The 24,438-nt window shown below is 36.2% G+C and overlaps 1 protein-coding gene and 1 long non-coding RNA gene across 3 annotated transcripts in view; both read left to right on the top strand.

Moving 5' to 3' along the window:
* LOC306668992 (albumin-like) overlaps window positions 1–24,438 on the top strand; it is a 117,450-nt gene that overhangs the window by 54,992 nt on the left and 38,020 nt on the right. The gene's annotated exons all lie outside the window — the stretch shown is intronic.
* The window catches only part of LOC306669019, a 29,042-nt gene continuing 15,191 nt past the window's right edge, over window positions 10,588–24,438 (top strand). For both annotated transcript variants that reach the window (XR_013766000.1, XR_013766001.1), the window contains exons 1-2: window positions 10,588–10,683; window positions 13,666–13,694. This is a non-coding gene — a long non-coding RNA (uncharacterized lncRNA). The remainder of the gene's footprint in view (window positions 10,684–13,665; window positions 13,695–24,438) is intronic.

The raw sequence follows: 24,438 nt of genomic DNA, 5'->3' as shown, positions 1-24,438 counted from the left end.
ACCCTGCCTTAAGATTGACTCTGTGATTTATTGCAATCTCTTTGTAATAGTAACATGGAAGAGAACCTACCAAATCAGAAGAGGAACTTAGCATTTGAAAGCAGATTCAGTATTAGATGTAGGTAGCCTAAAACAAAGTGGGGCTGGATGTTTTTCTCTATGTTTTAATGTACAAAATAATTTATGCATCTCAGATTTCTCCATGAATACTCAATGAGACACCCATACCTGTCCACTCCAGAACTTCTAAGAATTAAAAGAGTATATGAGGATCTTCTGGCAGATTGCTGCAACAAAGAAAACCCTCCAGACTGTTACCATCATGCGGTAGTTTCCATTATTGCAGGTTCAGAAAATCTAAAATAAATGAATAAATAAAACACTTTAAATTGATATTGAAGTTTTACTCCAGTTTAGAACTGTAAAATGTGATTGATTGACCTGAGTCTATTTTAGGTTCAATGAGGATGATCATTGGGAAAACCCACATCATCAGTTTGATACATACATAATGTTTTGAGGTACCAGTCCAGCAGTAATCCAAAAAGTTCTTTCAATTTGACATTTCTATTTCTACTTTAATTTTTGTGCTCTATTTTACTCTTCATATGGCTATTGGTATGATTATCAAAGTAATAAATGATTATTATAGATGACTAAGAAAGTAGTAAACATTACAAAGAAAAAAATAAAAACAGAAACTTCATGATTCTATCACCAAGAAATACCTATAATTAACATTAACTTTCATCTTTTCTGTGCATATAGGCATATGCGTGTGTGCGTGTGTGTGTGTGTGTGTGTGTGTGTGTGTGTGTGTATGCATGTTTCAAAACAAGATTGGAATAATTTCTTTTTAGGAAACATTTGGATCTATCATTTATTTGGAGTCATAGAAATTTTTGTTATAAATGGAGCTATATTATTTCCTATAGTGGTCACAAACATAGTGACTTAAATGAAAGAAATCTACTCTGTTTTAGGAGGCCAGGAGCCTGAACTGAGTCTTACAGGGCTCAAGGTGTTGGAAGGACAGAGTTCCCTCCGAGGATCTAGGGAGAATCTGATCCTTGAATGTCTCAGTTTCAACCTTATGTGTCTATACAGACTTAAGTACGTATCATTTTAAATAATGGTTTCCCATCATAGTGATTTAACTAATTTAGCTGCTTTCCTATTTGGTGTTGGGCATTGTGGTTGTTCAGTTAGGTTGTGTTTGGTGATAAAAGTGATTCAGACATAAATATCTCATTTCATTCAGTTTTATTAATTTTTATGAGTTTTCTTAGGATTCATATCAGAGGGGAAATTATAGGTTCCAAATATATAAACTTTTATAAAACATTCATCAAAAATTGCCAAGTTACTTTCCAGAGATGTTTTGCCAGTGTACAATCCCAAAGCAAGGTAAACTCATTTCAATTTTGTATTTAACAACATTGCACATGGAAATTAGCTTTGTTAGACTTATACATAAAAATTAAGGTGGGTAGGCAGCTCAGCAATAGAGCACCTGGCCAAAATGTGCTACGTTCTAAGTTTGACCCACATCAAAGAAAAAAAAATAATAATTGAGAGAGATTTATATGTAAAAAATAGTGCTTGTGTTTTACGCATTTATTTGACTTTCTTAATTACACAGGACTTTCCATATGATTTTAGCTATTACCTTTATACATTTCCTGTGAATAATTTGTTCATATCTTTACCCATTTTCCTACTGAAATTAGAATGTTTTTCATATTAACTCTAATGCAATCCTTCTATATTATGGAAATTAAGTGTCTGACATTTCAAAATTTCTCATTCCTATGATATGTGCTACTTTTGCTTTATTTAAAAATTTTCTTTTACTTGCTATAAATGTTAGTTTATGCTTGTTCAAATTTGAGCAATGAAGTAAGAAGACTTGATTTTTCTAATTCCTTCCCTGTCACCTTCCCCAACAAAGCAGTCTGCTCCTAATTCTTAATGAATCCTGGTGTTAGAAAATTCTTTTTGTTTTTTTAAAGGGAAACACAATTCGTGCCATAGGACTGATACACTGATATTTAGTTCTTTCTGGTGGTCACTTGGTAGATGTCCAATTTTAAACCATATGAGAGAGTCCATAAAATATCTGAAGATGACTATTGGAGTCCCCTAAGTTCCAAATCTAAATGATGAAAAAAGATAAACACCCTTTCAAATGATCTGCAGTTATACTTAGTTGTTGGATCATTCCAAGTAAGTCACTTAAAGGCTGATTTCCTTGAAAATGATAATAACAACTACTCTGGTCATTCAAATTGGGACGGGAATATAGTCATTGTCAACATAAAATCTGAATTGCACTTTGAAAATTTTAAAGCTACAAAAAGTATTCAAGATGATGAAAATCTTGGACATTCAAATTTTAGCAAAAAATTACATCTATAATTGAAAAATTGAAATTCTTAAACACACATGTAAAAAGTGCTCTGCATTTAGTGATTAACACATAATAAGGAGAGTCTGAAAATGTTCTATAGATAGAGAAGCTATTGGACAAGTTGAAAAGGAGTTTATGATTGATTCCAAAATGTTTGTAACTGTGATTGTTCTTACTTTCTGGGAGACAAATTTAATGAGACAACTGAGAAAAACCTCAGGAGGATCCAAGGAGAATGTGAATAGTTGCAGAATTTGGGGAAGGATGGCTTGAAATACCAGTTGGTTGCTTATACAAGTGTGCTAGCACTTGTGAGTGGGGCAAAATAAAAATTCCTCAGAGATGAAATACAAGTCAGCCTTTGTTATGGCAGTTCACAAACTGTGGGAAAGAATAAAAACACAAAAACCAACAATCTACATTAAATTGTCACATTAAATCCTCTATCAAAAATGAAGTTTGAAATGGGAAAAGATACAGGATTCTGGACAAACTGGTTCTCTGATGCTTTATTTTTTATTTGAAGTTGGTTTGCTCACTCCCAAACCAGGATCCCTGGATTTTGCCTTCTTCAGGACTAGGATGGAGCAAACTAAAGGTCATTATCATTTCCTGAGAAAGAGATGCTTTGCCCAGGATTTGAGCCTATCTTAACTGAGTTTATAGAAATAACTCTAGATTGCTTAACACTGTAGTTCCAAACAAAACATGGTTTTAAAAGTATGACTTTAGTATTTCTGCCATCCTGCTGTTAGTTGAGAATTCAAACCCAGTCCATTAAAGATCTTATTTTTCTTGATCTCACTGCCAACATGTGTCTATCAAATTCTCTTTTTAGTACAAACTAGAAAAGAATTTCAGTGACAAGTCAAGGCATTTGCTGCCAAGGAGCTCCACAGGTGAGACAGGACAGGCAAATCTAAGAGTTTCTGAGATAACCATGAAATGAAAAATGCAGAGCTACAGGAGGCAGGGTACAGGTACAGGAAGACAGTGAGTGAGGAGACACTTCTCCACCATTTTCTAAGAGCAGGGAGCACATTATACTTATTTTGACTTTCCTTGGAGGGTCTGAATTTCAATGGCTATTCCAGGGATAATAGGAACCTGCTTTGTTCAGAATCAAATATATGTTCTTTAAGCTATCTTATAAAGCTCTCAAAGATAGACTTCCAGCTCTCTACTGAAGAACTGATTTCTCTTGACAAGGAAATGGTGACAGCCTTGACTACCTGCTGCAAAGGTGAGGAGTTTGCCTGTGTTGATAGTTTGGTGAGCATGGCCCATGCACCTAAAATTGATACCCAGGCATGGGTGAGTTTATCCTGATGAACCCAACTAGTATGTATAATCATTCAGTTTGAATAATAAATAATTAAATAAATATTTAAAAAAAATAAGAAAAAGTATTTTCACTTACCAATTGGTAGTGATTATTTACTTTCTTGTCTCCATTATTTTCAACATTCCTTTCTTCTTTTTTTAATTATATGCAATGTCAAGTCTTCCTTTTGGCTTACTGTGTGAAGCTCTTAAGAAGCAAAAAAGAATGTCTTAAGTATTTTTCAAGGATTCTCTAAATTATCTTGCTTATTTCTTAGTTATATGAGAAGAGATTTGTTATGGTAAATGATCTAGGAATCACAATTTTTTTTTCAGAATGATGCAGGAAACCTTATAACTGTAAATACTGATTCAAATTCTCTCTCTTGCTCTAAGTGAAAGAGCTCAGAAAGAGAATTGCTATTCCCAACCCAATCTTCTTTTTTTTTTTTTTTTCCGAATTTTCTGCATTCAATTTCTCCTGCCTGAATCCCTGAGTGTTGACAGTGAGCAATTCTGATGGACATTGGTGGTGTAGTGTGAACAAGAAGTATGCATATTTTTTTTAAATTTTATTTTTATTGTAAACAAATGGGATACATCTTATTTCTCTGTACATGAAGTAGAGGCATACCATTTGTGTAATCATATATTTACCTAGGGTAATTGTTTTTGATTCATTCTGTTATTTCCCCCCCCCACCCCTCCCACCCCTCTTTTCCCTCTATACAGTCCCTCCTTCCTCCATTCTTTCCCCCCTCCCACCCCCCATTATGTGTCATTATCCGCTTATCAGCAAGATCATTGGTCCTTTGCCAACCGAATCTTCTTAAACCAAGGGTGAAAAGTACCCAGCAGGGGAGCTTACCCAAAGAACAGAGTGTTTGCTCACCACCTTCTGTTGGTTGACTGCAGTTCTCTGCTTATAACTTAAAGTTGGTGTATATGTTTCCAAGAAAATAGTCTGTAAACATTCCAATTGCTGTACTTTGATTTTTTTTTCACAATGTCACTTAGGACCCCAACCTTCACTTTTCTTTTGACATAATGTAGTGTTGTGAGAACTTATGTCTTCTTAGTGAAGTTCACAGTGATCCTGGAGCTTATAACTATTCATCTAATCATATTGTTCAAAATTCCATTTATTTATTTAAAATCACAACTGAGTTCCAACTCTCATCAGTACAGGCAGATTTAGTTCTTGGAGAATTATGTGGAATAAATGAAATTGAAACATCAACCCTGCTGTGGACCACTGCTGCAAAGCAAACTTTGCCTTCAGAAGGCTCTGCTTCAAGGATTTGATAGCTGATGAAATGTATGTGCCAGCGACCTCTCAAGATTTCTTTATGTCTTGTGTGGACTGGTGTCAGGCTCAGAATGAGGACCTTCAGAGAAAGAAAGACAGGTATGAACATGCTCTTCTATTCAACCAGGGGGCACACCATGCACCTGGGAGAAGGCTTATTGTAATGGTCTGTGCTTTTGGTGTTCCTTTTGCCAAACTGTCTACTGTGTCCTATTCAGAAAAGCACCATGTTGCATATTTATTGCCATTATTTATAATAAAATCCTGTCTGTCTGCTCCTCTGCTAGAGACTTGCAGTGCTTAGCAGACTGTGACTTGGACATATGAGCTAGGGCAACTAGCAAAATGCTCATGGACAGGTTTACAATGAATTCAATTTTCTTGAGAGAATGACATGAATATTTGTGCTGAGTGTTTCACTTAAAGATTGAAAAAAAGGAGGGGTTCTAAAGGAATTTTACTTCCATTCTTTAAAGAGATACTATAAATGCCAAGAGATAAGACCTGTTTTTGAATTTATTTACACAACATCTGTATCAAACCTAGTGAAAACAGCATTGCTACTGAGGAGGGGAGATTGGAGTTGTTTTGGATATAAATTTTCTAGAAAAATCAAGTGTAGTCATTTTATTATGGTTCTGTTTATTTTTTATACCATTTTCCTTGTAGTTCCATAATCTTCCAAAGAGTCCATCCTGTGATTTTAATGGGAAAGTTTCAGAAGATCTTTTCAAAATGGAATATTCTCTTTCCATTTACTCAAGTTGAGACACCCAAGATGTGATTCTCCAACAAGCATTCTGGAAAAGAGGAGTGTCGGGAAGAAATTGTTGATTAATTCTGTTTGATTTCTTTGGGTTTCTTGTCAACTTGGTGAAGCTCAAGCCTGGTCTCACCTATGAGGAGCTATAGTCTTTGTTTACAAATTTCTCTAATATGGCAGAGCAATGCTGCAAAGTGCTGGAGCCAGAAGCTTGTTTTCTTGAAGAGGTAGTTATATTTCTTTTCCACTGAGATTCAACTGGAATCTCTGGTGTAATGGTTAATTTGAATTGTCAATTTGATTGGATTAAGAGTTGCTGATGATCAAGAGACTTCTGGGTGTGTCAATGAGGGTGTGTTTAGGACTGATTGGAATGTGGGAATAGTGAACTGAAGTGGAAACCCTCCCTAAGAGTGGGCAGGCCTGCCCCATAGAATGGTGGCTTGGATGGAATAAAAGTTGGAAGAACAAGGAAGCAGATGCAGATGGAAGCTCAATTTTTCTTGAATGGGTTCTTCGTTGCTACTTTGGACTCTCACTTCTTCATTCCTCCAAAGCAGACTGTGCCAGTGATTCTCCATAGAGCTTCCAGAAGCCTTGATCTTGGACTAGGTTAGCACTGTTGATCTCTCCTGTTCTGGGGCTTCTGCCTCTTGTACTGTACAGCTACTGCTTCTTCTAGCTCTCCAGTCCACAGATGGCCATTGTGGACTATCCAGCTTCTGGTCGTGTAAGCCAATCTAATAAATCCCATTTTTGTAATTCTACTTCCTATTAATTCTGTTGCTAGAGAGCCCTTACTAATACATCTGATCAAATAAAATCAAATAGAATCTCCCATGGGACTCTGCCTCCTCTGTGCAATGTCTGTGATTGGTACATTTAAGAGCACTGTTGCTGTAGAGGTCACCTGCAGACACCTCTGATTCAGGTGTTGGGTACTGTCTCCTCCATGAGCACATGTGTAAGGAAAGCTGGAATTCTAATCCCTGAAGCTATTGTCTGGTCACTCAAACTGAATTTCAGTTTATCATATATAGATGGGTGGGTGATAACTGTCCTTTAGTTATACCATTGGTCCTACCCTCCTGTTTTGAATCACTCATCATAACAACCAGAGTCATAATGACATACATCAAAGGGATGCCACTTCAAAGCCACTTCAAAGGGAGGAGAGCAGAAAGAATATGAGAAAGTGAAGCCTTGCAGAGGTGGGTCTCATCTTCCTGGGCCTTCCGACAGCCCTCAGGTAGAGCACATGAGTAAGTGGAAGGGGAGGGAGTGGAGGTGGAAGTGTCCCCTCTCACTCCAGTGACTGTGGAGTCTCAGTGACTCCCAACTCGGTTACCGGTGCATGGTAGTTGCAGGGGATGAGCTCTATAACTTGGTGATATGTGCCCTCTGATTCCTGTGGTATTTCATGTCCAGAGTCAACAAGCTCTCACTACAATTGGTAAAGAATTGTAGGAGAGAACAGAGCCTGCATGGGTGGGTTTTCTGGGAGAAGCACACTGTGAATGTTCTAGATGGTTTTTCCATGACATTGGACTTAGTGATAAACTGCTGCCAAAGGGACTGTTACCCCCAAATGGCGTGGGCTGTTCTGCCTGAGACCTGTTCAGAACACCATGTTCTTATCCCAAGGTAATGTTATCAAAAGGACAAGCTGACACAGAATGATGGTCACTGTTCAGGACTGAATTTATTTTCTAATTTGGGGGTTACCTAAAGGGATGATTAAGATTTAACTTCCCAAATCTGCCAAGTATATATGGTTCTAAGTGTTGCTGCTCTAGAATATTTTTCAGTCTCTATGTTTAAATTTAACTCTCTTATTGCACAGGATTCTACAGCGTACTGTGCACACAGTGAACTATCCTATGTAGCTATTTCAAATCCTGTGTATCTGAAAATGCCAGGATTCAACCTTGCAAAAGTAAAGCTTTTTGAGGAATGTATTTGGCTGTCCTCCTGCCTCAGACTCCTCCCGAGCCCCATGTGCTACCACCACCACTGGCTAGCTTTTGCTTTTGATATGTAGATGAAGATTAAAGTGTGAAATCTTTCTCTTCAAGCAAAAAAAGGTCTCAAGATTTTGGCATCCTGAATACTCTATAATGGCAGATGGATATTAACATTTATTTCTCTTTTCATTCCTGCTGTAACATTTTAATCTTCCCCAAATCATTGAATAGGGAGAAGTTAATATATAATGAAGTAAAAAAGAAAAATATTTCAAAACATTATCCCCATTAAATACGTATTTTCACGTCTACGTCTTTTATTTTCCTCTGCCTTCCTCTTCCTGCATTTAGTAAATTATCTTTAACCCCTAACATTTGTTTCAGAAATGATTGTGTTCTCTCATTTGAAAGAATGAGATGAAAACAAAGAAAACAAAGAAATGATGTAAAATTTGAGGTGTGAGGTCTGACCTAAACATCAAATGGATCCATTTGATGTTTAGATCAGACCCTTTCTTTAGAGGGAGAAGCTTGTAGATCTCTGTATCTTCACCCATCCCTGAGGCTGTTATTTCTTTACCTTCCTCTGGCTCATCCTTCTTATTTCTTTTAGTTTACCAGTTTTCATTCATTTACATAGTTGTTTCTCCAACCTTTTAATACCAAGCCTATTTCTTATCTCTTCTCTATACCTCCTTGCCTTGATTTTGATTACTTTTCTGCTCATTGATAAACATTAGACATCGATTTTGTACAACCTTCTTTGGTGTCTTATAATTTACCAATTTGTTGACCTTTCACTGTTTCAAAAGAGCTTGCATTTGTCACCTATGTTGACTGAATGATTCTGATTATAAAAAAGATTCTAGGCTGCTTTCCATTTTGTAGTCGGTCATATTATTACAGTTTGCATTTTATTTTATAGGCAACAGAGAGCCATTATATGTATATGAATAGAAGGAAATAACAAATGCATGTCATATTCCAGAAAAGTATTGTGGGACTAATGTGCAAGATAGCTTGTGTTTGAAATAGATCTACTTATTAATACAGCACTACAATAAAACGGAACTGAGAAAGTACAAAAAGATCAAAAGAATTGAAAACTAATTGCCTTATTGACAGTTTAATAGGGGGAAAAGAAACATAAAAAGATAAATGATACAATGAATTGTTAGCAAATAAAAAAGTAATCAATTTTTTCATAAAGAAGATGGAGGATAAGAATAATAAAATTTCAATAATGGAGAATATTGGTCAAATTATATTGGCTTATTATGTACATTTTTATTAATGTGTAAGAGCAAATCCCACCATGATATCCAACTGTGATGCACCAATAAAAATATGGAAAAAAAGAACATGATTTCACTGAGGTCAATATGAAAGAGGTTAATCATATGCCATTTACTGTTCCTTCACATGCATGGAACATGTAGCAAGTTCTTTCTCATTGGGATTGAATAGTGACTTGAATGAAGTTTCATAGCAATGATGGGGATAGGTTTGACATAAGTGTGTGAATAAGGCCGATGCAGGACGGTTGGGAGTGAGGTTCTGTGGTGAACTGGGTGGTCCATGATCTACCTAATGACATGCAGATTAAAATGGTTTAAGAACTCTTCTCAACTCACAGTAAACAACTGGACTATGTATGCAACTGACCAACCAGTTGTAATAATGTGTATGTTAGGTGTAGAGGGAACGACCACTTGCATCATGGAGTGGTCATACAACCTGACCTCTATCAAATGGATGTTTAGGTCAGACCTCACACCTCAAATTTTACATCATTTCTTTGTTTTTTATTGAGTTAGAAGTTTAGGAAATGAAAGAGTGATAACAGTAACTCAATTGAATTGTCCCTATTGCTGGCTATAGTGTTACCCCAGTGCTTGGAATAGAGCAATTTTTGCAGTGTTAATACTTATATTTATTCTGAACTTCCCCTACTTTTTGCCTAGTCCAAAGTAGGAAAACAACCTAGAGCAAAAAGATGTTAGACAGAAATATGTAAAAATTCTTAGTAAGGAGGGAAAAACTGGATCTTCTTAGAATTTGCCATGACTGTTCATTTTCTCTTTAGTATTTTTACTCCAAAATAAACAGGAGTTTTCATAGCCCAGGAATATTATTAATATTATGAATACTATTATAAATATTTATAGGCAATTAATTTCATTTATTTAATTAAAGGATTGAAAGTGTTTTTGAAATATAATTGTGTGACTAATTGAACAAGAGGTTACATTTTTCCTGTAAATAAGCTTATGATGTTTTAAGAAAATCCAACAGAGATCAGATTTATACTATCAGAAAATCAAGAACAACTTTGCATTTCAATACAGAATGTTATAAAACAAAGCATATGAAGTTTATGATAACATAATAAGATATTTTAGCATTATTTTTAAATAGCTATAGCTCGAAATCATACAGGATCATTCTCTTGAAGAATAAAGCAGAAAGGTAGAGGTATCTTTTTTATATAAAATGTGGGTGACAGAAAATATGGGAAATATTGGTACTTTTTCAACATGAGGACACTAAGATTTGGTCTGTACTCTTTGATTGTAGTCCTAACCTGTGAAATTTGCTGTTTCAGGGGTAAATACCCCTGAACAGCAGGTGTGTATGTCCAAGGGTTTGTTTAACTTAAAGAGATGCAATATCTACCAGTTTCCACACAAAAACGGCCCGTTCAAAGTTCTATGACCAGTGGCGTGTAAGGTAATCCAATCAGGGCAACTCTGGTGATGCTCTGTTTAAAATTTCAAAGGTTACCATGCGTGGGCTTTAGAATTTGTTTAGAGAAGCAGTGAAAACCTTGACTTCCTTTTAGCAGAAGCACAATTTTATTAATCTGAGACCCACCACCCAGGTTTGAATCATTAACATTTACCTTGAGTTTTAGGTAATCACGTAATTCTGCTTCAGGTTACTTGGTCTTGAAGCTGGGTGACTATCTTGTTTGTTTTTCTTCATGCTCCACCACTTTAAATTATCTTTCTACAATTCAATATTAATTCAGATTATTCAACTTAATGAAAGGTGGCCAAATGCAGTTAATAGGGATCCTTGTTGATCTCCTTGTAAATGATAGGATTGGGCTTGTGACTTGATTGCTAAACTCAAGTTTAGGCATTCATGGTTTTGTTGATGAAATGGAAATAGGTCTTAAATTTATCTTATAAACTAAATATTCCACATTTAATTGGAAAGATCCTTTGTACACCAGTCAACAAACACTCATCTTTCCAAGAATATTTTAAAGTTAAATTGGTTGAAATGAACCTCATAAGGCTCATTAAATAGGGTTTAATATGCAAGAACATATACTCAATGAGTACCTTCAAGCTTCTCATTCAGGCTTCCTCCTTTCCATTTTTCCTGTGATAAGTTCTCAGTTTTATTTTATGGTTTCTGAAAGACAGATTTGCATTTCACTTTATAATGTGTAACAGAACCACAATTGTTATCTTCTGTTGTGATTTCCTGGTTTCATTGTTTCACATGCCATAAAAATAAACTTTTTTTTTTTTTTTTTTTTGGCAGATGTTGTTCTGACAACCTTTTATTTGACACATATTTAACATACACATTTCTTGAATCTTTGTGCAGTATTAGTAAATCTTAGTAAATCAACTCTTCTATGGGTAACCTATTTTAAATGAATACTAGGATAATGAGAGGATAGCAGACTTCAACTTAGAAGAACCAGATTTTCATTCAGGCTGGATGATTACTAGCATGTTAACTTTGGGCAAGTTTGTTCCTGCTGGGGTTTCCCGATTGCCTTCCAGTGCTGTTGGAAGAATTGTATTCAATGCTATATAAGTAATTTTGTTGCATAGATGGTAGTTTTACAGTTCTTGTTAGTCCTGGAATTAAAGACTAATGCCTGTTTAATTAAATTATGAGGGTCATATTTTGAGCAAAAATCTATTGTCAAACACAAGATTTCTTTTTTCTCTGTGAATTTAAATGGGAAGACTTAAAATGTAGAACATTAAGTCATACTCTTGTATGCTTTTATCTTTATTTTGGTGAGAGATAATTATGCAATTGTCTTTTCCTGAAGATAATAGTGAATAGAATAGAATTACATAAAAAATCAGTTTGACTGGGGCTGGGATTTTGGCTCAGTGGTGGAGCACTTGCCTAGCATGTGTGGGGCACTGGGTTTGTTTCTCAGCAACACATATAAATATATGAATAAAATAAAGGTCTATCAACATCTAAAAAAAATTAGTCTGACTCAGAAGATTTAGATGGTCATTTGCCATATGTGCAGGAAACAAACCATTTCTGAAAGTAGTAATTTGATCATTTAAAATACTTTTGGTAATATTTCTATTAAATGTATTAATTTTGATGCAAGGAGAAGAAACGGTAGAAAATCAGCTATATTTCTAAAAATAATTTAAAATTTTTGTTTTAAATTTAGGAAACACTTGCTGCATATGTGCTCACTCATTTGAGAAATACTTATTGAATGTGCAGTATTTTACCCAATGAAGATAAAGTAAGAATTAAGATGGGAAAATTCTCAGTACTCAAAGAGCCTGCAGTGTTCAGTGAGAAATTTTTTATAATAAAGACATCAGGTCCATTGAAGGCCTTGAAGAGGAGGGTGGGAATTCAGAGTATAATAAGAAGGATACTCCAGGGAAGATCTGAATTCTTCATGAGACTTTCATTTTCAAATTGTAATGCTGAATATTATTATAACATCTTATGGGATTTCAGTGATATATTTCACATGTTTATTCAGCCCTGCCCTTTGCCTTTGGTTAATATTTAGGGAAACTCAAAGAGTTCTATGGGCCTTAAACGATCAGTGTTTGTCATGTGGATACAGTATGTGGTTTCTTGACTCTAAGGCATACAACACAGAGGAGTAGTTAAGAGCTCTGATTTTGAAGCTGAAACTACTTTTTTTTTTTTAATGTGAATTGAGCTGAATTAAATTCTGTTAAAACGTGCTGAATTCATTAGCTTTACAATTTCTTTGTTGGAATAGAAAGCTTGCTGAGGTAAACATGTAATTTGCCATAATTTAGTTTTAAAATTCCTTAAATTGAGGCCAGACCATCAGAATACAGTGATCTATAAATATGTTGTGTATTCAGAATTGAGAGAGTACGTGAGAAGTATGTGAGATCACTGAGATACTAAAATCAGGTTATCAATTCTGATAGCAATTTTTAAGTTGGAATACTGAATCATTTAAAATAGTCAAGCAATGTTTTTGCTAGATTTTCCCAGAAAAAGTTAAGTCTATGAATTTCTAAGAACAGGGTCATTTAGATTTACACTCTTGCATCAAACTGACTAGCACAAATAATTATGTTTGATGGAAATAAATATGATTTGAAAAGGTGACCTTCAAAATGTCACAGTTCCCTAATCTCAGATGCACATTTATTATATCATTGTAACATTTCTAAATTGAAAGAAGCTCTTTCAATTGATTTTTAGTGTTTTGCATCTTTTCTCCCTTCCTCTCCTTCCAACAGTTATTAAATTGATCCTTTATCTATAACCAATAGCATATTAAAGTTGAAGAATAATGTATATCCAGTGGAGTATGATATGGTCAGTTTACATTTTATGAAAGATATTTAATTTAAAAAACAAACAAATTAAGTAGCCATTCCCATGGATTACAGGCATGTGCCACTGTGCCCAGCTACAACTGCAATTTCATTTGAACATTTTTGAAAGAAGACCCTGTGCTGGTCCCAGTTTGCTTTCTCTCACAGAACTAATGATAATGTTTGCTAAAATTCACTGAGTGTCAACTTGTGCCAGGTACTGTTGTTTATATTGACATATATTAACTAAGTTAGTCCTTCTAGGCACCCTATTAATTAATAATATCTCTAATTAACAGGAGAGAAGATCAAGGTCCACAGTGTTGAAGTAAGTTACCCAATTCTACACAAATAGTTAAGTAGTGGAGTTGGTATTTGAATTTGAGAAGTCTATTTCCATGTCTGTCCTCAAACGCATGGTAATATCTCATATGGTATCTAGAACAGAGATGTGAAATAGTGGGGAATATAGCACACACTGAACACACATTTGAATGAACTCAGTGAATAAACAGGAAAGGAACAAAAGTGTGCAGGTGTAGCTTCCTGGAGTGTATATATATCATATATATACTTTTTTTCTTAAAATAGCAAATTTGAAATAATGGATTCCATCTCCAATCTATTGCAAGAATATCTGATATTTGAAATGGTCATAGATACTTAAAAAATTCAAATTAAATTTATTATTAACTGATTAATGAAAAACATAAAATTATGCTTAATAATGGGATATCATGTAATGTAGTCATACAGATATACATGGTGCAATGTTTAAATCTGGTTAAAAACACACATGCACACACACACACACACACACACACACACACACATATCCTCAAATGCTTTTCATTTCTTTGAGGTGAAAACTTTTAAAATTCTTTCTTTTGAGTTTTTAATATGGCCAGTACATTATTATTACCTGGGGTGATCCTTTCATGCAATAGCACACCAGAGCTTTTTGCTCCTATCTAAATGCAACTTAGTACACATCCATCAATCTCTCCCCACTCCTCATTTCCCTATATGCTCTCCATCCCCTTATGACCACCATTCTGGTTTCAACTTCTATGAGATCAATTTTTCAAGATTCCACACATGAATGATATCATGCCTGCTTCCGAAGAGAAACATATTCCCCTTACCATATTACTTATTATATTTGTTTTGGTTTAACAAGAAGGGAATCTATGTTAACATCTGACCAGACCAGATTTGTCCTTTACAATAAAAGAACACCACCAGTATCTCTCCCTTTCTCTTCTTGCAAACACATTTCATATTCGATGTTTCCCAGTCATAATGAGAATGAGCCAAAGAGTGACCTCTACAAGAAATGAATTTGGTTGTTGTGGCTGCCAGTTTTATATGGCTACTCAAGCACCATTTAGAACCATGATGAGTGACTATGAACAAGTTTCTCTACAACAAAGACCCTTGTTTCACAGGATGGTTGAGTTACTGAAAAGATTTTCATATTCAATTTCTTCAGCATCCCTTTTGCTTATTAACCTAAACAGAATATAAAGAATGTAAGTGGAATTACCATTGGGTTGGGACTTAGATTTGGGTGGGGAGAGCAAAGAAGTGCCAGCCATAAGGCATGTTGTAAGTATTGACTAATATTCTTTGCAATGAATGTATCTGCCTGGCCAATGGGATCTATCATTAACCTGTTTAAAGAGACCCAGTATGCCTAATGCTAGAATGTTTGGGCCTCTTCAGTTGGCCATGGTGAAAATCAGACAGCTTCTGCTAACCTGTTTACCTCCATAGTTTTATCTAACTATGCTAATACTCATTGCATTCTGATGAGAAAAGAAAAAGTTGCTCAGGGCCACTTGCCACATGGGTGCAATTGTCTCTTTATCAGTCAAATTAAATTGACAGTCAATGAAAGTTTTAAATAGCTCTTGATCTAAGGTATGTGCTAGACTGTTAGATAGAGTGAGCCTGGGACATGGATTGTGTTTTCAAGGGGATATAGGACACAAATTGTTGCATTTTACTTGTAAAGAAACATTAATCAAAAAACCTCAATGAGAGAGAAAGACAGACACACACACACACACACACACACACACACACACACACACACAGAGAAAGAGAGAGAGAGAGAGAGAGAGAGAGAGAGAGAGAGAGAGAGAGAGAGAGAGAGAGAGAGAGAGAGAGAGAGAGAGAGAGAATTTCTGAACAGGCAAATATGCATCCCAAAGTTTACGCTCCAAAGTTCAGGCTGTAAGGGATATTTACAAGAGTTAGATAACCTCTGTCCCAGTGGGACAGGACATGTGTGATAAGATCTGAAGCAGCATGGAACTACTACTTTACTTTCCTCCCTCCACTTTGTCACCTCATTGAGATGCCCTCCATTAGGAACTCACAGAGACAGTAGCAGCCCTTTCTAAAATTCCTTCACCTCAGGAAGGTTAGGTGTACATTGGGAGTGGAAATAGTGTTAAGGAAATTGGGAGTATGGTTTTGAGGTGGGGAGAGATTGTCAGGTTTTGTAAAGTTTGTTTAATAAATTAATGCTCCTTAACACCTATCTGATTTTCCCCACAAGTTAAGAAATGGGAATTTCTGGCATGGGATGTGAATTGAATAAAAGTCACATGGGAATGACAAGTGGTAATAGTGGAGGACTTGGGGCACTTAAAGAATTAGTTCTGGTGGGGAGACTAAGGCAGGTTTTTGAGGTGTGCAGAGGGTGAAGAAATGGGAGGGAGGGATTATCATGAGGGCCTAGTGGGAGGTAGGAAAGATGAGGGCCGTACACAGATATTTCTTACTTTTCAACATAGCCCAAGGCAATAAATCTCTCCTCTCAGGACTCTCTCACTCACTATGGCTACCTCAAGCTTCTCCATTTCCCCCTAGTGTTCAACTCCAGGCTCTTCATTCTTGGGCACCCCTACTTTAAAGAGAAAATACTCTAGGAGTTACAAATGAATACTCTCTATCTTCCTGATTCTAAATAAACAAACCTAAATGTATTTGCATCCATTCAATCATCCTCTTCTTCAGTTTTGCTAGGTAAGCTGCTCCTCTGCTCATGTGCACTTGTACTTTTGGTCTTTTCTTTCAAGAATTCATCCACTACCTCTTCTCTTTTGTATGTTTAATACCTGCCTCTCTCCGTGGAACCCTTATTACTGACATCTGTATGCTCTCCAGAAAAAGTTTTCATTTACCCACAACCCTCTTCAGAAGCTCCCCTTCATATCAAATTTCTTGGGAGAGTTATCTATGCTGGTTTCTTATTTTTCACCTCCCAGTCCTTTCTGTGTCCATTCAGTCTGGTTTTTGGTCTCATCGTCCTACCAGAGCAGCTCTATTAGGGATATCAATCACCTTCATGCAACAGATGGCTTTTCAATTCTCATGTGTAATCCTTGCTGGTAATATTTGTAACTCTTGAACTATTCCTTCGGGAATATTCTCTTCCCTGTGCTCCTTAGTGTAACACTGCCTTGACCCACCACCCTTCCCCACCTTCTGTGGGCTTCCTGTTCTTGACTCTTTTGATCTTTCTCAGGACTCCGTTATGGGACTCTCCTTTCTTCCTGGGCTATTTCAATCTTGCTGTTCTCGAAGATTCACATATAGTGCTCCAAGGTAGGCTTACCTCTAGATCCTTATATCTATGATACCTACTTGACATCTCTTCTTAAATAACTCAGAAATGCCTAAACCTCAACATGTCCAAATACTACCAATGATTTTTCTATAGGAAGACTGACATTTTCTAGACCATTGAGTCATACTAGAACTATTGCATAATACAGGGAAAATGTCTAGATAATCCCACTTGGAGTTTTGTGCTGGGGAGAATCAGGCCCTATCCCTGGGCCACATCTCTGCCCATCCTTGGTTCCCGCATGCATTATGTGGAAACCTTGCTTCTCATTTCCCAGTTCCACCCATGCCCCTGTGAACAGCTACCTCCTGGTCAATCCTCAGGCCTAGTGTTAAACACATCATTGACATTGATTTCCCATGGTGGAATGTATGCATGTTAGAACCCTCTTAGATCCTAGAAGGGACTCAAGGTCATTTGGATAGGGAATACTAGAGTCATGATGTGAAATCATGGTCTAGAAGAGGAGTAAGGCAGACTTTGGTGGTCACATACCTTTGGTTTTATAAACTCTTTGCTCCAAGGGCAGAATACAGTGGAGAAGGCCACAGTAAGTCTTCTAAGCATTAAGTTTTAGAAAAGGGACTCTCTTGCTTTGGTGAAAAACCAGTAGAACTCCTAAATCTCTCTAATATTTTTACTTCTTTCCATTCCTCCACCATGGATGCAATTCAAGATCTCATCCTGTTCCTACATTATTGCATTAGATCCCTGTACGTACTCTTCTATACATACTCTGCCCTCTTCAAGCTGTTCCTCACCTGGCAACCACGATAACCTTTCTGAAGCATAAACGAGATTATATCGTTGAGCTAATGAATTCATTCAATGTCTCATCATTGCTTTTGAAGAAAAACCAAAACATTTACTGTAGCTAAGATGACATACAAAGTCATCTCCTACCCCTCTTCTCTTTCTCACACTAGAATTCTCTCAACTCATGTCTAGACTTTCTCAGTTTCTTTCATGCTGTCTGCTTGTTTGTTTGTTTTTCCCCCCTCAAGCATTTGCACATGCTGTCCCTTCTGCCTAGAAGCCTATTTTTTCCTCTTATTTTTCGTGTGCATTCAAAATATTTTCAGCTCAAAATCACATCTCCACGAAGGCCCTTTCAGATTTGCAGGTGCATGCTATTGATAAAAGAAACTGCTTGAAACAGGAACACTGTTGCATCCTTAAATATTCAAGTTGTCTACAGCGTTTGTCAGTCATCTTAGATAATCTATTTCTCCATGGAACTTTTGTAGTTTTTTATGAGAATATTATCCTGTGGTGGTGGTTGGGTTTATGATATTAAAATGACCATATCTTCATACTTAGCTTTGCCTGGAAACCCAAATAATTGCAAATTCTGCTTTTCTTTTGTTCTTGCCAGACTGCTTTTCTTTCTTTCTTAATATTCCTGCAGGAAGTTCTCTTGCATCATTTTCTAAGTTAGAGACCTTTTCTTTTTTTCTTTCTTTGGGGGGATGGGTGTTTAAACTGCACTTTATTTGTTACTATAACATTCTCTCTTTTTAACTGATCAACCAGAAGCATGAAAAGGCTCTCCTGTGAATGGAACTGTTTCTATGGTCCTTGTATATAGATAGGTTGATTATAACTTTCATTCCACCTGGAATTCTCTTCTTTTTAGCACTTTTAAGCTGTGGGTGTGACACATACCACAGAGATAGGAAAGACCATCCTTAAAAAATTATCTTCTTAATTGTAGAAAATTTTGAGAAATAAAACTGTCAAAATGTTAAAACTTGCCTTTGATGAGTTCTAAAGAACCACAGATCCTGTGACTCCTATCTGAAAAATTAGTTCCCTGGAGTGTTCTAGCCTTTGCTAGGCACTTGACAGCAAGATTTCCCAGAGCTGCTAACAACTGCACCAAGAAATCCTTCTACCACTGTCACTTGCCACTTGCCGATTGGACCACCAAGTGCTGCTGGCAGAAAGGCCAGGGATTGTTCTGTTTTACCCTTTTCTTTTTTATTTGTTCTTTTTTTGTTTTACATGACAGTTGAATGCATTTTGGCAAATTATATATACATATGATATAACATTCTATTTAGGATCCCACTCTTATGGGTTGTACCTAATGCAGATTTACCCCTGTTGTGTATTCAAATGCAAGTCTAGGAATGTTAAGACCAATTAATTCTACTGTCTTTCCTCTTCCCCTCCCCTTCCCATACCCTTTTCCCCCTTTTTCTAGTCCAATGGATTTTTATTATTCCCTTCCCCATCTTCCTTGTTTTGTGTTAGTATCCACAAATCAGAGAACATTTGAACTTTGGTTTTGTGGGATTGGCTTATTTTACTTAGCATGATATTCTCCAGTTCTATCCATTTACCAGCAAATGCCATAATTTCATTCTTTATGGCTGAGTAATATTCTATTGTGGGACATCCAAGATGACTGACTAGAGGGAGGCTTCATTCCTTGTCACTGGTAACTCTGGATTCATGCTGAAGAAATACTATTTCTCTGCAAGGCAGTCATCACTGCCCACTGATCCCCTGCTGTTTAACCCATTCATCTGCCAGCATATTGCCTGCCTTTCAAATGTGGATCACTCCCTGATCACTGCCTATAATTTCCCATTTGTTTGTTTGCCCGGCTCTTTCCTGCCCATCCCCCACTGCCTGAAGTCCACCCACCACCCACAGACCTCCATCAGATCGCCTACCTCCTCCTGTTGCCTGGAAGTCCAGTCACAGTGTCTGCAGTTTTGATTACACACAGCGGCCGCCATCTTGAGACAACAGCCAGGGCCTGCAGATTTGATGACATAATCACTGCCATCTCGGGGCGTGGCCACCTCGGCCTGAGGACTCAGGCCAGGATCTGGAAATACATTGGGGTATCAGTAGGATTGGTGGCACCTGAGGTCTTTCTGTTTGGTGTGGTAGTGGCTGCTATCCAGCTACCTCTTGGTGTGAGCACATCTCTGGTGGTCACTCTTCAAGTTGATAGGGCACTGAGATCTTGGGACTGCAGCAAGACAGGGCCTGGGGAAGTTGAAGCCCAGGTTTGTCAGATGCAGCTGGGTTTACGTGGGCCATTCTGGGTCTGTCAAGCTGGGCCAGTCTGGGTCTTTCAAGCCTGTGGAAAGCTGGAGACTAGGGGCAGTTCCCTGGGGGGAGCATAGATTGGAGAAACTGGAGAAAACCTGGCTCTTTCCAGCTCAGTGAGGTCCAAAGTGTGCAGGGACAGAAGGGGCCAGCTATAATGGCAAGGAAGACTGTCAGAGGGTGTGAGGATATTTTATTATTGGGTTACCCACACAACTGGTCAGGCACCCACTGGACTGGAGATAAAATCAAACTTCAGACAACCCACCTATTGGCAGAGAAGGGAAGCTGAGAAAATTTTTGAAAGCCACAAGAAGAAGTTGTTCAAATTTCCATTGAGGCTTTCCTCCTTTTTTTCTTTTTTTACCCTCTCTCTCACCCCTCTATCATCATTGAATCCAAATACTTTTCATGTATCAATTTATTGAGGAATGAGATGTCTGAATAGCATGAGATATTTTTGTTGTGTATTCTTATATTTTACTATTAAAAAAAACTCTGTGCATATTTTTTTTCTCTCACCTAAACTGTCTCCCTGGATTCTTTCTCACTTCTCTCATACTAAGAGCCAACCTCTATTAATTCCTCCCTTGCTCTTACTATAAATTTTTATCTCTATCTTCTCTCCTTTCCCCTCATAAACATCACATTTTACAGTACTTCTCCTCCCTCATTGTCCATCATTTAACATGGTAAACCCTTTTAGCAAACTTACTGTTTATGTCATAGACAATAATTGAACACTTCATTTCTGTCTATTGTGAAAAAACTGTAAATGCCTTAATAGGAGCTAATTGGTTTAAAGTTGTATATTGTTGGCATTGAGTGCTGTTGATATTGGTCTCTGCCTTAAAGGTGAAGTACTGGAAGCCCTCAGGGACATGATAAGACTACAGGGCAGAATCTGTACTGTCTCAGTTCCATAATGCTAAATGAGAAAACACACAAACAACATGGAAAAACAAGGGAACAAAGTACCTCAAACAAACCAAGATGTTCCAACAATAGAATCCATAGACAACATAGTAGAAGAAATGTCAGAGAAGAAGTTTAGAAAATACATAGTTGGATTGATTTTTGAAATAAAGTATGGTATTGGAGAGAAAATATAGGAAGTGAAAGATCACTTTAATGAAGAGGCAGAGATTATAAAAAGGAATCAAGTGAAAATCCTCAAAATGAAGGAAACAATAAACTAAATTAAAAATTCAACAGACTAGACCACTTGGAAGACAGAACCTCAGACACTGAAGACAAAATATAAACTCTTGAAAATAAAGTTGACGGCACAGAGAAGACGGTAAGAAACCATGAACAGAACTTCTAAGAAATATAAGATGTCATAAAAAGACCAAATTTAAGATTAATTGGAATAGATGAAGGCATGGAGATACAAATCAAAGGAATTCACAATCTTTTCAATAACATAATATCAGAAAACTTCCCAATCTAAAGAATGAAATGGAAAATCAACTACAAGAGGCTTACAGGACCCCAAACATACAAAATTACAGCAGACCCACACCAAGGAACATTATAATGAGAATGACTAATATATAGAATAAGGACAGAATTTTAAAGTCTGTGAGAGAAAAAAATCAAATTACACAGAGCGAGAAACCAGTTCAGATCTCAGCTGATTTCTCAACCCAGACCCTCAACACCAGGAGGTCCTGGAATAACATATGAAGAACTGAAAGAAAATGGGTGCCAACTGAATATTTTATATCTTGCAAAATTAATCTTCAGATTTGAAGATGAAATGAAAACCTTCCATGATAAACAAAAGTTAAAAGAACTTATAACTAGAAAGGCTGCACTACAGAACATTCTTGGCAAAATATTTCATGAGGAGGAAATGAAAAACAATATTAGAAACTAGCAAAGGGAGGAACTACACTAAAGAAAAATTCAATCAAAGGAGAAGCTAAGTCAAGTTAAAAACCAAAAATAAATCAAAATGACTGGGAATACAAATTATATCTCAGTAGTAATCCTGATTGTTAATGACCTAAACTCATCAATCAAAAAACATAGACTGGCAGATTGGATTAAAAACAAAGACTCAACAATATGTTGTCTTCAAGAGACTCACCTCCTAGGAAAGACATTCTCAGACTGAAGGTGAAAAGTTGGGAAAAAACATATCACTCACAAGGATCACATAAGCAAAGGAGGAGTTTCTATCCTCATATCAGAAAAAGTGGATTTCAGACCAAAGTTAGTAAGAAGGACATTCCATACTACTTAAGGGAGTCATACACCAACAAGCATAAAATCTCAAATATATATGCCCCTCACAATGGAGCATCTACGTACATCAAACAAACCCTTCTCAATTTTAAGAATCAGATAGACCACAACGCAATAATACTGGGTGACTTTAATACACCTCACCATTGGATAGATCTTCCAAGCAAAAGCTAAACAAAGAAACTATAGAATTAAATAATACAATCAATGATTTAGAATTAACACACATATATAGAGTATTTCATTCATCATCAAGTGAAAATACATTTTCTTCTCAGCGGCACATGGATCCTTCTCTAAAATAGACCATATGTTATCTCACAAAGCAATGCTCAGCAAATACAAACAAACAAAGAAACAAAGAAATAATACCCTGCATTCTATCAGATCATAATGGAATGAAACTAGAAATCAACAATAAAATAAAAAATAGAAGCTACTCCAACACCTGGAGACTAAATAGCTCCAATTCAATGCTATTGAATGAGGAATGGATAAAAGAAGAAATCAAGGAGGAAAGAAAAAAATACTTGGAGGTAAATGAGAACACTGATATATCGTATCAAAATCTCTGGAATGCTTTGAAGGCAGTACTAAGAGGAAAGTTCATTGCATTGAGCTCATACATTAAAAGAATAAAAAAATCACCAAATAAATGACCTAACATTTAATTTTAAAGTCCTAAAAAAAGAAGGAACAAATCAAAACCAAAAGCAGCAGAAGATAGGAAATAATTAAAACCAGAGCTGAAATCAGTGAAATTGAAACAAAAGAAACAATTCAAAAAATCTTTATCTTTGAAAAGATGAATAAAATTTATAACCCTTAGCCACACTAAAAAGAGAAAAAAAAAACTAAAATTACTAAAATTCATGATGAAAAAGTAAATATTATGATGGATACTACTGAAATACAGAAGATAATTAGAAACTATTTTGAAAATTTATAATCAAATAAAATAGAAAAACTTGAAGACACTGACAAATTTCTAGAGACATATGATGTACCCAAACTGAACCAGGAGGACATACACTATTTAAACAGATCAATTTCACACAATGAAATAGAAGATGCCATCAAATGCCGACCAACAAAGAAAAGTCCAGGGCCAGAAAGATTCTCAGTCGAATTTTACAAGACCTTCAAAGAAGAATTAAAATCAATACTCCTCAAATTATTCCATACAACAGAAAAGGAGAGAATCTTTCTAAACTCATTCTATGGAAGTTAGTATCATGATTATAAAGAAACCAGACAAAGACACATCAAGGAAAGAAAACTTCAGACAATATCCCTCATGAACATAGGTGCAAAAATGCTCAATAAAATTCTGGCAAATCATATACAAAAACATATTCAAAAGATAGTGGATCATGATTAAGTGGGGTTCATTCCTGGAATGCAAGGTTGTTTCAACATATGGAAATCAATAAATGTAATACATCACATCAATAGACTTAAAGACAAGAATCATATGGTTATCTCAATAGATGCAGAAAAAGCATTTGATGAAGTAGAGCAACTCTTCATGTTCCACACACTAGAAAAACTAGTGATAGTAGGAACACACTCAACATTATAAAAGCTATCTATGCTAGTCCATGGCCAACATCATTCTGAATGGAGAAAAACTGAAAGCATTCCTCTAATAACTGGAATAAGACAGGGATGCCCTCTTTCACCACTTCTATTCAACATCATCCTTGAAACTCTAGCCAGAGCAATCAGACAGATATAAAAAATTATAGGGATATGAATGGGAAAAGAAGAACTCAGAGTATCACTATATGCTGATGACATGATTCTGTATTTAGAAGATCCAAAAAAATTCCACATAAAACTACTAGAACTCATAAATGAATTCAGCAAGGTAGCAGAATATAACATCTATGCCCATAAACCAAATAGATTTCTATATATAAGCAACAAATCAAATGCAAGAGAAATTAGAAGAACTACACTATTCACAGTAGCCTTAAATAAATACTTAGGAACTGATCTAACAAAAGAGGTGAAAGACCTCTACAAATAAAACTACAGAATACTAAAGAAAGAAATTGAATAAGACCTTAGAAGATGGAAAGATCTCCTATGCTCTTGAATAGGCAGAATT

This window comes from Sciurus vulgaris (genome assembly GCF_902686455.1).
Source record: "Sciurus vulgaris genome assembly, chromosome: 9".
NCBI lineage: Eukaryota > Metazoa > Chordata > Mammalia > Rodentia > Sciuridae > Sciurus > Sciurus vulgaris.
This window is presented reverse-complemented; position numbering and strand designations above follow the sequence as displayed.